This window comes from Triticum urartu, chromosome 2 (assembly GCF_003073215.2).
Source record: "Triticum urartu cultivar G1812 chromosome 2, Tu2.1, whole genome shotgun sequence".
Lineage (NCBI taxonomy): Eukaryota > Viridiplantae > Streptophyta > Magnoliopsida > Poales > Poaceae > Triticum > Triticum urartu.
The window spans coordinates 38,969,179-38,992,008 of NC_053023.1; positions in this window are offsets into that span (position 1 = coordinate 38,969,179).

Here is a 22,830-nt window from a genome sequence, read left to right on the forward strand (position 1 = left end):
TAAATTCTAGCATCACTGTTTGCTCAAAAAAAAAGGAAAGGAATTATTTAAAACAGCACAGATGAAGCACTTCTCAAGGACAATACCACTTTTTCATGATAGCACCGGGAGTTGATTTTTGTTTTTCTTCCCCTTGTTCTTCCCCTTCATCACTTGTTTCAATAACAAACAAGCTTCGCCTTCAATGTAAGATTTGGCATGTCAATTTGGGAGCACAAGTATAGTACTAAACTTAATTTTCTGATGAAAGTGGCAAAATACAGGCCAGCAGTTGTGAAATATCCTTATCTTACCTCAATGGGATATTACGGTGCACATACAGATTGGAAGTCTTTTCTCCATTTGTGCAGTTCACTAAAATCAAGCAACATTATCGTACAAGTAGCACAACATATGAATGCACACTGCAGAATCATGTGAAAGAAGGCTAGTACTGGCCTCTCATGATGCGGAATTCAAACAACTCACAAGAAGAAGATCTGAACTAAATTCACCTTAATGGATAGGAAGTAAGATCTCCTCTTGTGCAGTTCCACTAAGATCAAGCAATCAAGCAACGTTGTCGGTGTGACATTTTGGTTGAACTGCACAAAACACTCTTAAAACAAAAGTGTTTTGTGCAGTGCAACAAAAGGTCACAATGGCAACGAGGTGAAGCAGATAACCCTGTTTACACAGAGGTGCAAAGGAAACAATTACTGGTCAATAACGATGGATGACACACAAGCCAACAAAAAGATGCATCTACCTTATCTAAATGGGAAAGAAAGCAAGACAGTAGCATTTCTCAAACAGTGGCATTGATTAATATTAACATAGAGATTATATTAACAATAAAATTCGTTAAACATGCAATTTTCTTTTAACTATGGCATTGCATCAATTTTCCAGCGGCATTATTAGAGGGTGTTTGTTTACAGGGACATTATGGTGTAGGGAAACTCCGTGTCAGTCCCATCTAAACCAAAGAGGAGGGACTTTTAGGGACTAAAAGTGGGCATTTGGGACTAAAGAAAGAAGACCCCGAGGGAGTCTTTTTGGGACTTTTTCCAACAGTTGCCCCTGCCACGCATCGCACCTTGTCTCTATTAGTTCATTACTAGGGGTAACATGGTCTTTTAGCATGTCATTTAATAACCTCTAGTCCATGTTTAGTCCCTAGAACCCAGCAGGTAGGGACTAGGGAGTTTTTAACCGAACAGGGCCTTAGATTAACAACAGCTAATGAGTTGCACGGGACAGTGGACGCACCAGCACCATGTGCATCTACCGATGTACTGTGGTCATGCACAGTCTGTTGCAACAAAGAACAAGCAACCAAGGAGCATATTTGTGTTGGTCCCAGTTTTGTTATCTTTAGACGCCTTTCCCTATGTGAGCGCAGCAAATCTAGTCCTGCTCAAACTCTACAACCTTGTCCCTTCCTTTCCTTTTTGAACTAGTACTTTCGCCCCTTCCTTTCCTCTTTGAACCACGCCCTAGATTTATGCGATACAACTTTCCCCCATTCCTTTCCCGATACAACTTTCCCCCATTCCTTTCCTCTTTGAATCACGTCCTAGATTAATGCTATACAACTTTCCCCCTTCATTTCCTCTTTGAACCACGTCCTAGATTCATGCTATATACAACTTTTCCCACTACTTTCCCCCACTCCTTTCCTCTTTGAACCACGTCCTAGATTCATGGTATACATGCAGCTAGAGCAATGCATGTGGAGTAAGTAAATTATACCTTAAGGTTCTTGGGGCGTGGTTCGGTGCGCGATGGGACGACGGTGAAGAAGAAGGGGTCGGAGGCCCTCCCGCGCCGCCGCTTGGTGGAAAGTGAACAGCTGCGCCGGTAGTCCCTCGCCGACGGCGACAGCGTAAGCCTCCTTCCCTTCCCGGCGGACGGATCCCGCCGGCTCTTTGAGCAGCAGTGAGGGGAGAGAGAGGCCAACGAAGTCTTGTTTAGATCTGGAGAGGGCGAGAGAGTGTGAAGAGAGCAACTACAAGCGCTGAGGCTCCAGCGTGAGAGGGCGAGAGAGTGAGCGAACAGGCTAACCAGCTACACAACCCTCCCGTTATATTCAATGAGAGGGAAATAACCTTTTATACATTCCTGCATTCGTGTGACAAGCATGCCGTGTTTTTTTGTGTGTGTGTGGGAGTCATTGGGATTTCAATCATAATCGTGTCATGTGGCTTTGGTGGTAAGACTATCCACAGTGGTGCAGAAATAATGCAGCCTTAGTCACCTTACCTCTCTCGACGTAGTACGTTGGGTCCCACCAGTCAGAGGGTGAAAAAACAAATTAATAAGAAAAATTAAAAGCACCAGCGGTGTATCTTACCTCACACATCTCGCTACTGCTCGGGAACACTGTCCAATTGATCCCTCTGTTCGCTCAGGTACTATTTTAAGTGAATCCTTATTATAACATGCACACAAATTTTGGCCACTTGTATTCGACTTAAGTCAGTGTGCCACCGTATCTCGTATACTTACTACTCCCTCCGTCTAGGTGTAATAAGTCACGTTAGAAGGTGCAACGGGACCAAGGTGCGTGTGTGTGTGTGTGTGTTTAACACCATGTGTGTGTTAGAGAGAGCGACAGATCGACCTACTCTTATAGAGAGATGTTGTGTACTGTAGTACGATTTTAGCCGCGAGAGTCGGTGCATCCTCTCATTTTCGGGCGTGTCCGGTAGGGACATGCGGACAGCTGCCACACCCGCTCCTGACCAACCTGGCCCACCCAAAGCCCCTCCATCGTCCGCGCGCGCTTCCTGCCCGAAACGGTCAGCGTCGCTCCAAAGAATTGGTGCCACATTCATGCCCAGGCAGAGCGGACGCGACCTCTCACTGGCGCATGAGTGATGGTTGCTTCGTCCGTCCAACTTACTGCGGGGTCTATGTGATTTGACGGCTCATTGGTCTTTATTACTGAGGTGGTAGGACTGCTGGATGTCCCACGCTTTCGGCGAAAGGAGGTATACTACTACTAGATTACAATTTTCTCCATTCTTACAGCAGAGGCATGCAAGAGCAGTGAAAACACGCAGGCTCAGTGATTACATGGCCCACCTCACACTACTATCACCGTGCGACACCTAACTCTTTACATAGTACTCCCTCCGTTCCTAAATATTACTAGATGAGTCCCCGCGCGTTGGCGCGAAACAGCGGTATATCTCTCTGCGCAAAATTATCGATTTCATAGAACAAAAAAAACTCTATAACCGCATGACAAATGTGGTAGCCAAACTAAATAAACTCCCATCATCATTTAGATCATCCCACGTAAGGAAAAAAGATCAGCCAACTCCTGAACTCCTACTGCATAATGGGATTATATTTTTCTTTTTGACATGTTAATGGGACTTAAAAGCTCACTTACATGCATGCTACCGGTGCATGCTTGCATGCAGACATGTTGATGTGATTTAAAACCCACTCACTAACGGTATTTCTGCATGCTTGCATGTGGCTTAGTGCGGAGCCTCTCAACATCAAGATCAGACAGCTATTATGGACTGATTTACTTCATCTAACGGCTACATCAATTTTAATGACGTGGCTCAATGAGAGGATAGAGAATTCCTAGTAGTGGGGGCTAGCTATTACTAGTAGATATAAGTCTTTGTAGAGATTCCACTACATACGGAACAAAATGAATGAATCTACACTTAAAATGCATCTATATACATCCGCATGTGGTTCATGGTGAAATCTCTACAAAGACTTATATTTAGGAACGGAGGAAGTACTAGTATAGTACGTACTGTAATTTATCAGCGAGATAAATTTGTACAATGCTATGAAGCTTCCAGCTTCTGTTACATGTATCTTGCGTCCAAGGTTGCCCGTTGCAACATTTCATCAAATACAAAGGAGACTAACATGCATGCTATTGCATCTCAATGATTGACAGATCATAGCAAATATGTACTCCCTTTGTTCCGAAATAAGTTTCTCAACTTTGTGCAAACTTTAGTACAAAATTGTACTACTACTAAAGTTGACACTTATTTTGGAACAGAGGCAGCTAAAGAAAAAAACGATCCATGCAGTCCCTAGCCCTTGAACCGTGAACCCTGACCAGGCTTCAATTTGCTGGCAACGTTCGAGCTTCCTAATAAATGAAGTTTGCAAACTTTTGACCATCGGATCATTTTGTGCAGTTTCACCAAAATCGAGATGAGCATCCCTGTGGCAAAGAAATTGAACAAGCGTGATTAGAATAAGATTACTGGGACTAGTTGATGAGACATAAACTCATCACAAATACAGTATGTAGAAGCCAGTAGAGGTATGTGCGGGGCAAAGAAGTAGAGAAATATCCACAGGGAGTGATGTGGGCAGCTGGAGCAGTGGTGTAAGCTGGCTGTAAAGGGAGTTGTACGTGAGGGACGTAGCTCAACCTTGAGGAGGGCAGCGGGAGGCGGCAACTGCCCACGTCGCGGCAGTGAGAAAGGGACGAAGGCAACCTCACCGGCTTTGTGAGAGAGAACGGCGGGGACCCCTGATCGGGACGTGCCGACAGTTAGTTTTCGCCGTCGGCGACGGCCACCGCATCTACACTAAGCATCCACCCCTTCCCCAAGCGGACGTGATCCACCGGGATGTTAGAGATGTGGCCACAATCGTTTTGTGCGAGAGAGTGTGAAGAGAGCAACCCCAGCAAGCAACCATGTAGGCTGGCCCGTCCTGACTATGTACTCCTTTTCTGTCCATATGAACCTACCATATTGCGTACGTGCCACTGAAGAAAAAAAAACTTTATTTATAAATGACGCAACACCTACTACTCGTTCTCCTATAACCTTGCGCTTGGTATCTCCAAAATATTGACCTTGCGATTGGCTCTTCGCCTCTTTGGGAAGTCGAGCAATAATGGTAGTGCAGTATATATCGTTCTAGCTATATGAGACCGAATAAATTGCTGCACGTCCACCACATGGGCGAGGGTCAAGGGGCGAGGGAGAGTGCTACATACAGAGCAAAATGAGTGAATCTACACTCTAAAATACGTCTATATACATCAGTGTTTGGAGTATGTACTAGTAGTTCATATTGAAATCTACTAAAGGACATATATATTCCAAACAATATGATATAATCTCTATAACCAAGGTAGTAGGGACGAGGAGTAAATTTAAGGAGTAGTAAATTTTTCTCCTCGTCGTGCGAGCCACCGCGCGCATGGGCGAGGGAGCGGGCGTAAGTCATAGTAAGCAAGCTTCACCTCATCCTGCGAGCCACCGCGCCCGTGGGCGAGGGAGACGGCGTACTAAGCAAGCTTCTCCTCGTTCTCCGAGTTGACGGGACACATCAAAAGTACTCCAGTGTATAGAGCCTTGCCACTAAGGTAGGCCCCACATGGTTTGCCTCTTTTTTTAAGATAACACGTCAAGTCGCAATTTGTTTGTTCACCCGTGGTAGACGATCCTCCCTCCACCAAGTGGACAACCAGTACACGTGCCAAATTACCATGTGGGCTGCCTTTTTCGTATAGAAATGAGCTCCATCGTGTACCCGCGCGGGTGTGGTTGAGAAAGAGACGGGAGTACGTGCGCCGTGCATGCACCTCTTCTCTTCGTGCACGTTCCCCACCTACGTGGGTGTGTGTGAGAGATACAAACCGCGTTCTTGAGTGTTTTTTGTTTTGGGGTGGGGGTGGGGTGGGGGGTTGATTTCGTGAATTATTTGTGGGAATATGTGTTGATGACATCTCAAACAAAATTTTGCATGCAATGTGTGTCAAATGGAGGCCTATCCATATCATACATAGAGGGTCGGGCAATCCACGAGAAGAGAGGGAGGGGTCATAGCTATCGATAGAGTCGAAGAGAGGATCAAGTGGGTGGGTGCGAGATCGATGAAGAGAGCCATCGAAATTGTGTGTGTGTACAAGTCAAAGATATAGGGCGACTGGCCTACCGGAACATTAGAGGGCACACGTCAAGTTTGTGTGTGGCAGGGAGACATGACTAGAGCGCTCGATGTATCGGTGTGTGTGTGGGGGGGGAGGGGGTGGTGGGAGGGGTAGGCAGAGGCCTAACTATAGAGGTAGAACGACTCATATATGTGTTGAGAAGGAGAGACCCAGCTATGTCTTGAGGGAGATCGCTCGACATCCATACATAACTGAAGGACGGGAAATATGATGGGAGAGAGATAGAGGAGAGAGAGAGTGAGGGAGAGGGAGGGAGAGGGGTAGAGTGCTGGATGGGTGATGGAGTTGCTTCTCGAAGATGGTGGGAGAGGCCTACTAGACAAACTGAGGGTGGAACTGCAATGTTATCAATAAGAGTGGGGATGTGTTTCTATGTGTGCCTGTGCGTGATAGATCTGTCGGGACGCATCCATGGATGATGAAGGGGAACCATGTGTTTGGTAAGCAAACCTAACTAGATCGGTAGATCAATTGTTGTTTGTCGGAGGAAGGGAGAGACACAACTAATGAGGTAGATCGATTGACGTGTGGGTAAAAACGAGTTATAAGGACCTAGCTAGCTATATGTATAGCGAGAGATCGGTCGGTGTACGTCCATTTGTTAGAGGCTAATAAGGCCCAACGAGACGGATAGACAGAGAGAATGGAGCTAGGAGGTGGTGCGAGAGGCCCAACTACTAGCTAGATAGGGAGAGGAGTGTGTGGTTGTGAGAGAGCGATGAAAAGAGGGGCGAGAGTTTACACGTGTGTCTGACCGTATGAGAGACACGAGGCAAGGACACATAAAGGAGGAGATTGAAGGTGTGTTTGTATGTTGTAGGCAGGCATCGCTGGAGAGGTTTATCGATCGGTGTGTGTCGGAAAGGAGTTGTGGAGACTATGGGAGAACGACCTAAAGAAAAAAATGAATGTTCCCGATGGAAAGAATGCCGAGGGATGGGGAGGGCGAGGAGGGTGTGTGCATGCACGGGAGAAAGTTAGTGGTAGCTACAAAGGTTAGAGGATTGTGTGGGTGTAAGAGACTAACAAAGATCATAATTTGATATGAAAGCGGATTCATATATTTGAATGGGAGATCATAGTGTTTTAAACATTGCATGCATGAATATAGCGGTGATACACGTGCTGTGCACATGTTATACCATAATGTGATAATGCATTGTGTTTGCAACTCACAGCTAAATGCCGAACAATCTAAACCATACTATACATCAAACAATCTCACATTTTATTTGAATTTCTGATAATGTGTGGCGTTTGCAGCTTACAACTAAATATCGAACAATCTAAACAATACTATATATCGAACATTCTCACATTTTATTTGAATTTGTGGTAACATGTGGTGTTTGCAACTCACATCTAAATACTTGTAGGCGTATGGGGCGGGGCACCATACATAATGTGATAAACACATTATACATATGAGACATGGTTTAGATTATGAAGATCTAGCTAGAGCTAGAAATTTAATGTGATTTGAAATCAAAATAAAGTGGATTCAAAAAATCTAGTTCGAGTTCATATAGTACACATAGTTCATATGTAACTCGAGACTAATCATGTGGTGTGCCGTGAAGATAATACACAAATGATGGTTTAACTTGACAATAATGATGATTGTAGATCTTATTAAAACAGAGAAACGAATTCAAATGCTTTGACTTCACAACAATCATTACTGTAGATCTTATTCAAATAGAGAAACGAATTCAAACTTAGTTCATATTGAAGCGGTAGTATATACGTTTGGAATGCACTAAAACGTTCATTTGAGTAGTAGGTTGCATGCATTATACACGTAGCAAAATATTTTAATTGAACATAACATGAATTCAAAGTTTTGAATGACATTTGTAGGGCGCATTGATTTGGTACAGTACACGTTAGGCTTGTCCGGAAATTTCAACCCGCGCCTTGTTAGCCCGAAATATTTAAGATATATCTTTGTCTCGTTGTGCTCCGACAACTCCCTCCATCTCAACCCGCGCCTTGCTATTCCGAAATTACAACGCGCGTGAAAACTCCCACCTCCTGTGAAATCCCGACACGCAAAATGCCCGTGGTACCCCTGAACCGAAAGAACCGCCTCAAATCGGTGGCTGTACTTTCATAACTTACCCCACATTTCGGACAAGCGCGTCTCTAATCCATGGTTCCTCACTGCCATCCCATACGCCCACCCATTCGTACACCGAGGCCGCGAAAACCCGCGACGAAACCCCACACCCTGCTCCGTCCGCCACCCAGCCGGAGCCTCTTCCCCGAAGACGTCGTCCACAGCAACACCTCGACGTCCCTCATCCACCGTACCGGATGAGGATCCGTCGTCGATCTCATCGTCCCGCCAGTTCAGCCACACCGTCCTCCACCTCCAAGGAGCTGCCCCGACGTTCCCCTCGTCTTTCCCGCCACCTCCATTCCCACACCGCCGTCTTCACCTGCACCACCGGAAGAGCATCATCATCACCATTTCCTCGGATGAAGCTGCGGCCTAATCGGCGCCACCAAAGAGGTTGTACACTAATCGCTGCATTTTCTTCTTGATTCGATCTCACGGTGCTGCCGGCGCTCGGTCCCGAGCCGACACGGCGCGGCTCCATCCACGCCGGCGTCGCCGACTACTTCCTCCATGGCGTCGCTCCCTCGGCGGCGACGTCCACATCAATAGGACGTGCTGCTGCTTTAGCTCTCGCTCGCGCTGCTGCTCTGCTCTTGCTCTCGGTCCCCTGCCTGGTCTGCTCTTGCTATTGGTCTTGCTCGCGCTGCTGCTCTCGCTCTTGCTCTTTCTTGCGATGTTGCTCCGATTTAGCTACACTTCACTCCGATGCCGCCGGGGTGAAGGAAGAACCAGCCGCAGCGGGAAGGGGGGCTCGCCGAAGAGGTACCCCACTATCTATCTTAGGCTTCAGGATGGGGGCGGTGGTCGCCGGCGGTGGCGGGGCGGTGGCGTGGGGATCGCCAGAGAAAAATCTCGGCACGGGGGGGGGGGGGGGGGGGGGGGGGGGGGGGGGGGGGGGGGGGGGCGGGGGCGGGGGGGGGGGGGTTTTTTGGGGGGGGGGGGGGGCGGCGCACCGCCAGCCGCGGGGGCTGCTGTTTGGCCGGCTCAGGGGGGTGGAGGTTGAAGATGAACCGCAGGTCCTTGATTTCGTATCCAACGGCTGCAAAATTGACTGACTAGAGATGAAAAAGTCAGTCGACCGACGTGTAGCCTCACCTTGCTAGTGCGCCCAGTTTCGACAGTTAAGTTCAGTTTCGACAGTTAAGTTCAGTTTCGACAGTTAAGTTCAGTTTCGACAGTTAAATTCAGTTTCGACAGTTAAGTTCAGAGATGAGCGGCTGATGTATTTTACATCTAGCACTTTGTGGTTATGTATTTTACGTCATGTATTGGAGATGCTATTAGAATTCCACTTAGGATCGTTGTCTCTCTTGTCCTGCTTCAGCCTCAGCATCATACAACTCACCGGAGCTGCTCCAACGACGAAACCCTCCATCACAGCGGAGCAGAACCTCGGGCTCCATCTCCAGACGCCTAAGATCTTCTTCCCCTCCTCCGACAGCCAAGTCAGCCGGAGCATCCTCACCGGCCAACCCAATCATGCTGAGAACGACATGGCTTCGCCAAAGAGGTTGTACACTTGTTGCATCTCTTTTTTACTCTACATGTTATATATATTGTCCACTGAGCACACGGATTTGTTCCTTTAGTGTCTCCTTGAAAGAAAAAACGTAGGAATTTTAATTTTCACTTGTCCTCCTTTTCAAATTCCTATTCATGAAGCACAAGACTAAGAGATAGTAGCATAATAGCATTATAACCATACATTTTCTTGTGGTTTAACTTAATCTCACCATGCTTCTTTGCATCCTGTGATCTTCCAATTGTTGTGAATCAAACACCCAGATTGGCAGAAATCCTGTGTTTTTAAATTCTCTGTTTTGCACGTGCATTCCTACCCAATTCCTGTCTATTTCCTATCCTTGCATTGTTGTAATCCTCCAATTCAAACGAGCCCTTACAGAATTACTTCTCTTACAGATAGTTGTCAAAGAAAACCTTGCGTGGTTTGTCCCGCTCCTGCTGTGCGGTCCTCCACCCCAGCTCAGCTGCTCCAACGACAGAAGGGTCCAGCACAGCAGGGATCCGGCCTCCAGACTGTCTTTTGCCGCCTCAGATCTTCTTCCCTGCCGCTGGCAGCCATGAAAATTGCACTACCATCATCAACCGAGCAGATGACCTCGAGGACTACACGGGTCCGCAAGAGAGTTCGCACTCTTTCGTCTCTGCTTACGTTATGCATCGCTTAATATTACATGCTACTTTATCGTCCTGTTCACCGATTAGACTCTGAGTCAGCTCCAAACTAATGGTCAAACTTGAGTTTTTAAATGGTTGTGGGGTACATATTGGGTCGCTATCAATAGTATCTATATACTATCTGGTTAATCTCCGGTGTCTACTATGAGTTTCATGTTGGGTGGGAAACAAACAGTAAAGAAGCCATTATCTGTATTTTTTAACTGAAGCCATTATCTGCCTGCTATTATTGGTTTTGGGTCTATCCACAGGTTGCTACCATCACTCTGGATTTCTGCATGCACTCCTTACATAATCTCACTATGTTTTATTCCTATGCATGACAGTTATTGTAAACAATGGAACTGAACATGTAGAGCAAAAGAGACGAGCCTTGTGTGGCAATAAAATTTCATGCAGACGTCGCTCCATGGTAGGTGCAAAGGCAGCCCCCCTCCATGCATTTCCGATTGTAATCGAGAGGAAGATATCTGTTCTGAGGGGGATTCAGAAGGAGAAGACAACTCGTATTTACCCCCTGAGGTCTTTGCTCTAACTTGACATGCTGATGTTGGTTATATCATGCATATGGTGTCTTGCATTGCTTACTTTATACATCAAATATGTCATCTGCTTAGTTTAGACATCCTTTGTGCGAATGCAATCTGTTTAGTTTATTCATCGTTTATGTGAATTATGCAAGGCCATCTTGTTTAGCCAGGCATCATATATGTGAATTTTGCAATGCCATCCTGCTCAGCCAGTCATCTTATATGTAAATTATATCAGGCCATACTTTTTATCGTTACATATTACATTTGTCAACAATGTTATTACATTCAATTGCTCTTCGTGTGCATCAGCCATTTGACACGGTGATGGCAAATTCTGGAGTGAAAACAAGGTCTTCAGAGCAGACTATGCTATCTGACGAAGCGCATATCTTGCTGGTTACGGATAGCTCCTCAGAGGAGGATTCAGAGACAGATGACCAGTCCTATTCCCCCCGAGGTGTATGCTCTAACATGGCAGGGTTATGTTGCTCATATCGTGCGTATGGTGTCTTGCATTGCTATGTCATTTGATTAGTTTAGACATGCTTTGTGTGAATGCCACCTGTTCAGTGTCTAATTACCATATATGCGAATTATGCATTGCCATCTTGTTGCAAGACATTATATATGTGAATTATACATTGCCATCTTGTTGCAAGACATTATATATGTGAACTATGCAATGCCATGCTGTTTAGCCAATCATCATGTATGTGAATTATATCATGCTATCATTTTTTTGTATTACGTGTTCCATTTAGCGACAATGTTTGTATATTCAACTACGCTTCCCTGTGCATCAGCCATTTGAAGCAGTGATGGAAGTATCTGGAATGAAAACAAGGTATTCAGAGCAGACAATGCTACCTGCTGAAGCAGACATCTTGCTGGTTACAGAGAGCTCCTCAGAGGAGGATTCAGATACTGATGACTAGTCCTATTTTCCCCTGAGGTCTATGCTCAAACTTGGCAGGGTTATATTACCCATGTCATGCATGTTGTCTTGCATTGTTTAATTTTTACATCATATATGGATTGCCATCTGCTTACTTGCTTACTATATAAATCATATATTTGAATTATATCATGCCATCATGTTTACATAGTACATACACATCATCTATCTGAATTATGACATGGCAACCCATTTAATAAAGACATCATATAGTTATACATCTCATCATGTTTAGTGTTTACAGTCATCATATTTTGAATTATGGCATTCTATCCGTGAATGTATGTGAATTATGGCAGGCCAACATATTTAATAAACACATTATATAGTTATGTCATGTCATCCTGTTTACATAGTCTCATATTTTGAACTATGTCTTTCCATCTTTTTTAGTTAGCTATCATAATGTGAAATTGTGTCATGCTATCCTGTTTAGTTAGCCATCATATATGTGAAATTGTGTCATGCTATCCTGTTTGGTTAGACAACATAAATATGAATTATTTCATGCCCTCTTTTATTCCCCACTATCCATTGCACCTGTCTATCATACAATGTCTATACTTGCAATTACTTTTCTTGTTTATCAGCCATTTGAATTGGAGAGCGTGATGGCAGTATCTAAGGGAGTAACAACACGGTCTTCAGAAAAGATAGTGCTACCAGTTGATGCAGATAGAACCACGGTTGTACTTGCCCAAGGACCAGATCCACCACACATAACCCAGACTCTCGCAGATTGTACCCCTACCTAGTTGGACAGAGAACCAGCTACACCCCTTCTAACCCCAACCACGGCAGATAGTAACCCAGTTCCAGTTGACACAACACTGTCTCCACCACAAAAGCACCCAAACACGAGCAGTTAGTAAGGGAACTGCAGTGCCCAAAGCACGAGGACCACCACTCCGAATCCCAACTCAACGCTTAAAGGAGAAGAAGATTTGTTCTCAGGTCAGGTTCTGTAGCTATGGTTCATACTCCTTTGCTCTTGCATGACTGTATTTACTCATACCAACTATTTTCAAATTTGAAGGATGGAATTGAAACTCCAATGGCGCAACAGGTATGTTTTAAACCTGTTTCTTTAACTGGTTTGCTGTTGTAACCTGCTCTATGTTGATTTCAGCTTCAATTGAATAAACAGTTATGTTCTCATGTCATGCACATTACAAGTGTTGTTATTGCTCTATAGTTACCCACACTTATATTCTGTCTATTCTGCTTTGTCTTGAACAAATATTATTTGAACTGTGTCTCTATCTTGATTTGGCAACAAAAACTAGAATGGTATAGACCATAAAGTGACCATGGTACATAGATATATGTTTGTTTCATGCTGTTATCCTGTCCACTTTACTACTAAACTCATTTACCAAAATGAGTTTCATATACAACATGGTAAACATGTGATGTGTCTGCTTGTTTCTCTTTTAGAATGCTGACAAAATATTGGAGAACAGTACCGCGTTATCCAATGGTAAATGAAGTAATACAGATAAGGTTCAAGATAGTGAGACATCCCTGTTGCTCTCCAAGAAAGCTCATAAAAATTATCTTGACGACAGTGAGGGAACCCAAAAGTCCTGTCTTGATGTAGTGTTCGAGTTACTGGCCACTACTGTTGGCACAAGCTCTTCGAACTCGCTGCCTGAATCAGTTCGTCTTCTTGAGTCTCAACTTCAAGTTGAAAGACATCGATCAGATGTGCTGCGACAGGAAGCTGAAGGACCGAGGAAGTCCCTGCAGAATTCAGATGCATATTTTCTGGTGCAACAGCAAGCGCTGGAGGATTTAAGCGCCAAACAAGAGAAAGTTAATAAGCTTGCTAAGCATCTTGCCAGCATTATGGGTACCCAGGATATTGTTTCTTGAGATCTTCTGAAGTGGTTTCAGTTCTGGATTTGTTTTGCTGCGGCGTTTATTTGCGATGGTCGCCAACTTTGACAACCGGTGTATATGATATGCTGCTTTGTTCCCTATATTTGCACTGGTGGAGAACTTTGATGCCCAGTGGATGTAATATGTGTAATAGCCGTGATAGCCTAGCATTAGTTGCTTGCTTATTTATTTCCTTGTTGTCTTGTTTATTTGTTTGCTTGTAGTCATTGTAGTTCTTTTTCCGCGGTTAGCTAGTGGCTGCAATAACCTATTTTTTAAAACTAGGCCACAATAACCATGGGCTAATATTTACTGTAGTGACACGGGCCTCCTACTAGCCGTAGAAACAGTGGGCCTTCTATGGGCCGTAGAAATAATGGGCCTTCTACGGGCCGTAGAAACAATGGGCCTTTTGCGGGTCGTATTATCAATGGGCCTTATACGGGCCGTATAATCGATTGGCCAAACATGGGCCAAACAGACCGCATTATGGCCGTAAACGGGCTAGAGTTGGAATCGTCCGTTCATGGGCCGACCATAACGGGCCATCGTTAATAGGCCGTATTTGATGACGCTATGAAATCGGCCCAACATATTAACGGACCACAAACGGGCCGACTGTAACCACAGGCTGAATTTGGCCCACAAGCAAAAAAAGACAGTAACGGGCCGTAAGTAAACGAATGCTGGAAATGAGCCCAAGAATAAATGGGCTCTGAGAAGGTCGAAAGATAACGTGGGCTGGAAACGGCCCAATGGAATAACGGGCCGTTAATGGGTATAAAGTGATACAATGTTCATTACGGGCCAGTTTCACCACGGGCCGTTAATGGGTGTAAAGTGATACACTGTTCATTACGGCCCAGTTTCACCACGGTCCGTTAGTAGGCCAAGAGTTACATAGGGTCCCATATGGGCCGAAAGACGTCATGGGCCATACATTGGCCAGAAGTGAAAACAGGCTGGAATCATATTGGATGGCCCAGATGACGCTACTGGGCCTAATTCGGATAGGGTGTAATGGGCCTTGGGTTAGCGGGCTGTAAATGGGCTATATTCGAACAGGCCGTTAATAGTCTTTCCATGGGCCGGCCCGCCAGCTTTTAACCAAGTCAAACGGGCCGGCCTTTTCACAGGAATGGGCCACTGTTGGGCCGTGCCACGTGTCGACGTATCATAGGCACCTTCCGTCCAATGAGTGGTTGACATCTGTCCTAACGATGAGCCGACACGTGTTTCCTCCAGCCAATGATGATTTTACAAGTGGAAAATCCCCATTGGTCGGGGTTGTTAACGGGTTATCGGATCCAAAACCCAACCCGATAGCTTAATGGCGTTCCGTTACGGTGGATGCCACGTGTCGGTCACCCTTGACGAAAGCACTTCTGTGACGCGCGATTTATCGTCATGGAAGTGGACACTTCCATGATGATAATTTTGGTAATGTCATGGAACACTTCTACGACAGCACATGTATGACTATCTTGATTCTGTCATAAATTTTTCATGGATGTATATGCATGACAAAAAAAGCGACCTACTATGACAAACACATATCATCACGGAAGTGTATTTTTTTGTAGTGATTGTTTATCATACGGGTAAGGTTGGATGAAGGGTGGTAGGAACAAATGCTCCGCCTAGAGCATGTGTGTGTGAGATGGAGTGTTAGTGTGTGTGTGGGGTGTGTGTGTGTGTGAGAGAGAGAGATGGAGTCTTAGTTTGTGTGTGTGTGTGTGAGAGAGGGAGAGAGATGGAGTCTTAGTGTGTGTGTGTGTGGGGGGGGTGCGTGCGTGCGTGTGTGTGTGTGTGTGTGTGTCGCGGGGTCCTCTGTGGCAGATGTAATTTAAGTGTGCATGGCTTTCATCATAGAGAGGTGATGTGTATGGCAGAGGCCACCAATGATGGGGTGCGAGAGATAAAATGCCCGTAGAGAGGGAAGAGAAGGTGTGTGCGCGTGAGAGGAGTCGACTTCGAGAGAACGTGTTTGTTCGAGAGACACTGAGGAAGACTACTATATATCGATGGTGCATGTAGGCGGGAATTAAACTAAGGGATGGTCTTATTGGTTTTGGGGATATAGGGGAAGAGTGAGAGGCGGGGGGGGGGGGGGGGGGGGGGGGGTAGCTAGAAGGAGATTGTTAAGTGTGAGTGAGTGTTTTACCCATCCAGGCGGAAGTTATGTGCACAAAAGAGGAGAACGATGTGATGTGGCGTTAGGATTGAGGGTAATTAACTACGTATGGAGACATAGAGACCTTGAACGTGCATGTGTGAGAGGTATACATGTATACGTGGGATGTGTGTGTGTGTGTGCGCGCGCGCATGATCGAGATAAAAGAAAGAAGATATAAGTCATAAGATCAACGACATGGGAGAGACAGATCGATATGACAATATGCATGCATGTGAGAATGCATGGAAGAAGTCCCGACAATTGAGCATGTGCTTTTGTCTTTCAGAGATAGTGGCGTGGACTGGAGCATGCATCTATGGCGAGCAGAGGGAGTGAGGCGCAACGATTGTGCAAAAGAGACCAACCTATAAATGCATATGTATGGAGAGACATATATAGTGTGGGTGATAGGAAGCAAGACTCCGTGCGAGAAAGAAATGTTGACGGAGAAACTATAGATAGATACAGAGATGGAGATGCTAGCTAGAGGGACATCCACTAGTTTGGGTGTTGGAGATGACCGTCGGGTGGTTCAAAGAGTGAAGTTATATATGTGTGTGAGAGGGCACTTTACTACATGTAGAGAGAAACATATGTAGTGTGCGTGATAGGAATCAAGAGTGAGGGCGAGAAAGAAGGTTGATGGAGAAATAGATAAATAGAAAGATAAAGATGCTAGCTAGTGTGCGTTAGAGATAGGAGTCGAGTGGATCAGAAGGCTGGGTTATGTCTGTGGGTGTCAGAGAGATAGAGAGAGAGTGCATGTGAGTCACATACAAACATATATCAGAGAGAAATGAGATCCAGAGAGACGGAGTTTTGTGTCTGCCAGAGAGAAAGATATTTCACAACGAGAGTGATAGCTAGAGAGACATACGAGGGAACGCAAGATATCTCTAGTGACGCGGAGCATCCTATGGACATCACCATGTCAAGAGTCCATTTGGCAAGTGACACGTGCGACATCTACTTCACATACATAAAGGTGAATCATCTCCTTTACACGTGCTCACTTGACCCCTTCGAGGATGGTATACTACTTGACACCCCTCTCGTGTGCATGCATAGGTATTGTCGGAACTTCACGTATGACGAGGAGGAGTGCAAGCGCCAAGGAACACTTACACCATCCGCAAGGGAAGCCTGGAAGAGAAGACGGAAGAAGAAGGAGCTGCAGAGTCTTCAGCAACCGGACGACCGGAAGCCACCGGACGTCCGACCCTCTACAGCCACCGGACGACCGACGACACCGGACGTCCGACAAGTCCTAGGCACCGGACGTCCGACGCTTACCGGAAATCCGGTGCCACCTGTCCCGAGAAGAATCAGTGGACGTTCGACGCGCGCCGGACGTCCGGTCCGTCCTGAGCCACCGGACGTCCGACCCCCACCGGTCGTCTGCTACTTGCCTGTGTGCAGCCGCGGGCCTTTGGCCTTGTACCCCTCTCCCACTTACCCCTTCGTGGCTAAGACTATAAATAGACCTCTCCCTCCTCTTTTCTAAGGTTGGCGTTGGTTTAGCTCATTTGAGAGATAGAGCTACGCTCATCCATATCAGATCTCCTTCGTGCGAGAGACTACGGCCTCTTCGGAGAAGATCCCTTTGGATTCAAGCCCCCTTTCTAAGGGATGATCCCCCCGTGGATTCAACACCTCCTCACGGAGAAGACCGGCTACCCTTGTATCGTCCTTAGTTGTCCGTGGATCGTGGATCTTCTCTTTTGTATTCGAGGATCTAGCGCATGTGTGATCATTCTTGTTGGTTTGAGTGTTTTCTTGTGTTCCCCTCGTGATTTTCCCCTCGTTTCCCTCCTCGTGTTCTTCGTGTTCTTCGCGGGTCCGCTCCTTTCATGAAAGATCGGGCCACTAGGGTTCTACCCTACATCATCTTGGATCAGAGCCAGCTTGTCTCTTGATACCATCATCTTGGTATCATGAGCCACGTTGATCACGATTTCGGAGCCTCCCCCACCGTTTTCTAGCCTTCTTTTGCTTGATTTTGTCCTAAATTCGAAAATCCCCACCAAAATAGCCCCAATTTTTTTGTGATTTGTTGGTTTGATGATGTTTTGTTGATTTTGATCCATGGATTTGCTTGGTTTCTAGTGGATCTAGCATCTCCCCAAGTTTCCCCATCTTTCATCCACGAAATCTCATCAATTTTGACCCCAAAATCCCCAAATTCCGCCCAAAATCGCGTCTCGAATCTCGGATCTGGAGTTGACCCCGATACACCGGACGACCGTCACTTTACCGGACGTCCAGAGACCTAGGAAGCACCGGATATCCGTCCATTTCCGGACGTCCGCTACCTGTAAAAAACTGAGTTCGCTCAAAATTTGTTTCGGCCATAACTAATTCATCCGAACTCCGATTTTGATGTTCTTTACCTCGTTTTGAAGCTCTTGACATCCCCCTTCCCACAAAAATACCACCATAATCATTTGACTCCATAAAATTTTGTGAATTTTGGCATCTTTGCCTAGGGCTTCCACCACATCATCCGCTACACCACCACCGACTTCCGCAACCTAACCAATTTTGTTCCCCATCGCATTAGTGGTTGCTTGAGGAGTGATTCGAGTCTCCTAAGGTGTCTAGGATACTTAGGGACGGTTGCTTCTTCATCAACCACCACCACCACTTCCGCATAGGCTTGACCACTATACACTTTCGCCACCTCAACTTAAGCCAATTTTGTTTGTGTTGTGAGTTGTGTCTCCTAAGGTGTTTCGGCTACTTAGGGACCGTGCTTTCAACTCCGATACCGTGTATAGTCCACCACCATAACCTCCACTTCCGCATTGCCTAGTGCAACACCACCGCATTCCGCTACCACCATTTTGACATTTGACGTTTGAGATTTTGAGTTCGCGGTTTTTCTGTTTCCTAAGGTGTTTCGGCTACTTAGGGACGAGTCTCCATCATCTTGGTATCTCCATCAAGATCACCGCCACTCATCATCGATACGGACGGTAACCTCCATATCATCTTGGTATCGTGGTATCCCTCCATTGTACTTTCCCTTGCCATTGCATTGACAACCCCTAGCCCATTTTGTGTTACTTGCCTATCGAGACTAGCCATTTGAGTATTGCCGGCAACGTTACTTGTGCACATTAGTGATCTACACCATACATTGCATACATACGATATCATATTGGTATCATATCATCTCGTGTTCCTCAAGTTGTTCCTGCATATATACAATTGCTACCTTGGTTTGTACATTTCGCAAAGTGGCCATACAAAAAAAAGAATAAGCTTTTAAGCAAAAGAGAAAGAGCAAAGAAGCTTGTAAGCAATAGCCATAGCATCCACCACATTGCATAAGATTGTCATATCCGATCATCTTGGATCAAACACCGGGAACCATACATACATAGCATACTTGGGATAGAAAGTTTATCCATTTTGCATCTTATAGGGTGTGCACAAGTGTCGTATCCGCCTAGTGAGCAATCGTGCTAGCGTCTCTCTTGAGTTTGTGCAACACGAGTGTTTTACGTGGATTCCACATTTTGTGCTCATCCTTAGTTGCACGACCCCATTTATCTATCCGTGTGTGTGTTTTCGTGTGCCACATATTGCTATTGGTCTACTTGTTACACTTGCGAATTTGTGAATCTCTTTCAACATTATTGACTCTTGCTAACATTTTGCATTAAATTTTTGTGCCACAATCCTCACCGAGCTCCACCATAAGCCTTATTTGTGTAGGTGTGAGAAACCAACAAGAATTGGTACCAATTGTGCTATTTCCTTGTCCACATTGGAGTGATCATTGATCCACTTTCAACTTCGGTCAAGGTACATTTGGTATTCGTTCTTCTCTTTCTCCACTCATATTGGCTCGAATCTTGTGATGGATAGGCAAGGCATTTCATCTCAGGTCTTCCACAACAACGACGGCGTGTACAACTACATCAACAACAAGCTTTCCGCACAAAAGGAGGAGCAAGATGCAAGGATGGAGGAGATTCGGACCTTGTTGATCAACCGTTCTTCCCCTTCATCATCCTCAAGGCGGCGACGTTCAAGTCACAAGTCTTCGGAGCGCAAAAATGATGCAAGCGCAAGTCGTCCACGTCCACATCTCCATGGCGACCACCATCACGTTCGTGATCCACATCGTCATGAAGGGCAAGTCACCTCCAAGCAACATGTGCACGACGATGACGAACGACATCTACATCGAGCTAAAGCACGACAACGACAACATCATCATGAAGATGCTCGAGATGCGCCTACCTACAAGTCGCAACAAGCCCTACTTCACGCCAAGTCCAAACTTCATGACCACAAGAGAAGACCGCGAGACAAGCACCACCAAGACGGAGCTACGGCTACACCAACCACTTTGGCATCTTCGCCAAGCGACTTCAAGGCATCTTCGCCTTCGGATATATGGCATCTTCACCAACAAGCACCTCAAGACTACGCTCAAGAGAAGCTCCCCAAGCTCAAGTCTGCGACTTCCATGAGCTACTACGACCTCGACATCGACCACATGATTCCTTTCTATGGGACTCAAGAACCCGAAGAGTATCTCGAGTGGGAGCATTTGATGGATGACTACCTTAAGCTACATCAAGTCCCTCCCGAAGATCAAGTGAAGTGCGCCACAAGGAACTTCCATGACTACGCGTCCACATGGTGGCTTCACACACCATCGGAGAGCTACGACATGAGTTGGCCCAAGACGAAGAGAGCTTTGCGGCGAGAGTTTGTGCCTCCAACCTACACGGAACAACTTCAACGCCAATTGGAGAACACCGTCCAAGGATCCAAGTCCATCTACGAGTACTTCAAGGAGATGAAGATTGCCTTGCGACGAGCCGGCGTGGACGACCCCATTTCGATGAAGTTCCACTTCATGATGGGATTGCACAACGACATCTCCAAGACGATCTTCCTCGAGAACTACAAGTCCCTCGACGACAACTACATTGGTGCTCTCAAGGCGGAACAAGAACTCATGAAGGCCAAACTTTCTCCACCCCAAGCTCACTTCGCGATGACCAAGCTCCATGAGAACGAGCATGAGGCTAGTACCACCATGATGTCCAAGCCCGACGAGCTCCAAGACGATGCTCCCAAGTTCGACTTCACCGCCATCCTTCTTTGTGGCATTGACGATGCCGAGTCTACTTCGACTCTTTTTCAAGATGGTGCGGCGACGACTACGACTACGGACACCATCAAGGACCAAGCTTTGGAGGCGAGCGACATGGTGACGAACAAGGATGATGCTTCCATCTTAGGAGGCGAGAGTGATGATGTGCCATCTTTGGCCTTCATCCACGACAACGGCGATGAGATGGTTGAGCATGGGATTCTCCCTTCGACCATGGTGACGTATGATGACTTGAGTGACTTTTGCCACCATATTGAGAGTGAGAGTGACTTCACCACTAGCCCCATATATGATGTGTTTCCACAATTCTCATGTGAGGAGAGCCACAACCCCCACCTATTGAGTGAGATGAGTGACTCCACCATATGTGAGTTTGAGCGCACCTATTTTGAGGGAGTGAGTGAACCACCACATAGAGAGAGAGAGTGATAGTTGATAGGTCATGTGAGGCCTCTTCGATTTCTAACAACTTAACCTCTACCTCTATTGTGTCTTCTCATTTGGTGCTAGGTCCCATCTATGATGACGTGCCGATTCGCGATGACTTTGTCCTCCCTTTGGACAAGACGATGGACATGGTGGAATATGATGCACCCCCCACATGGTTCCATCAAGATGAAGATGACCACCATTTGGTCTTTCCCACCTCACCTACACCACATGAGTTGAATGAACAAGGTAACATAGGTGAAGGTGATGCTCTAGTCCCACTAGTGGACATTCATGACATTGATTGCTTGCATGATGTTGATCCCCCTATTGACATGCTTCATGCTAGTATGACTTCCCCATGCGATGATTTACCCATTTATGATGAGTATTGCCATGTGGAGTCTATTAGTTGTGATGCCATGTTACATAGGATTTCTTGTGCTAATTCTCTCGGTCACATCATGTTTGCCAATCCGCTTGACTTGTCATATGCTAGCATGAGATCGACCACATGTCATATTTGCAATCTCTTCATAGTGACTATGCATATGCCATTAAGATTAACCCAATTTGCACTTATGGCATAGATGACAAGCCTATGGTTATTGGCATTTGTTTTTTCTTGTGGTGATATTGATATGCTTCCTGTGCATCATTTATCTCATATGCCATGCCATGACCACCTAGCTTCGGATATGCATTGTTTTGGATGTTGTCCATTTTCTCCATATGATGTTTCCAACATTGTTCATGAGGAGACCCCCATAGTTTCCTCATACATGTTTGGAGATTTTGATCACTCCCATCCATTGCATGATCCCAATACTTATGTGCACAATATGCTTCCCATGAATAAACATGCTATTGATGTGCCATATATTTGTATGCTCAATTTACATCCCCATCGTGTCATACACAATAACTATTCTTTCATGATGGATGACATGTTCTTATACCATGCATCAAATTTCTTTGAGCGATGCTTATCTTGTGCTAACTCTCACGTGCACATACACATCATGATGGATGATGTGTACATTTACCACACACACAATTTCTTCCGTTTGTGTCTATTTTGTGTAGGTACCCATGAATTCTTGTCAACCTCGCAATCCCACGAGTTGACAAAACGAGCTCTAGAGAGCAATGATGACTTGGGAGTGTCTTTCCCACCGCTCTCTTCACGCAAATACTTCACGCATTTCTTCTACATGGCCCTCACTTGGCTATGGGTTATTGTCCACTACATATTCTATGCCCATCTTGCCATGTTCACTTTGCATGATATGCTCATTACTATGCCTTTGCCATGCATTTGTGACCCACGCTTTGCATTACACAAGATGATTGATTCTCATACTTGTATGTGTATTTTCAAGCTTGGTGGAGACATTGCTTGTTATTGCCATGTTTGCTTTGTGCCCCATGCCTATGATGATACTATGATCTTGCTT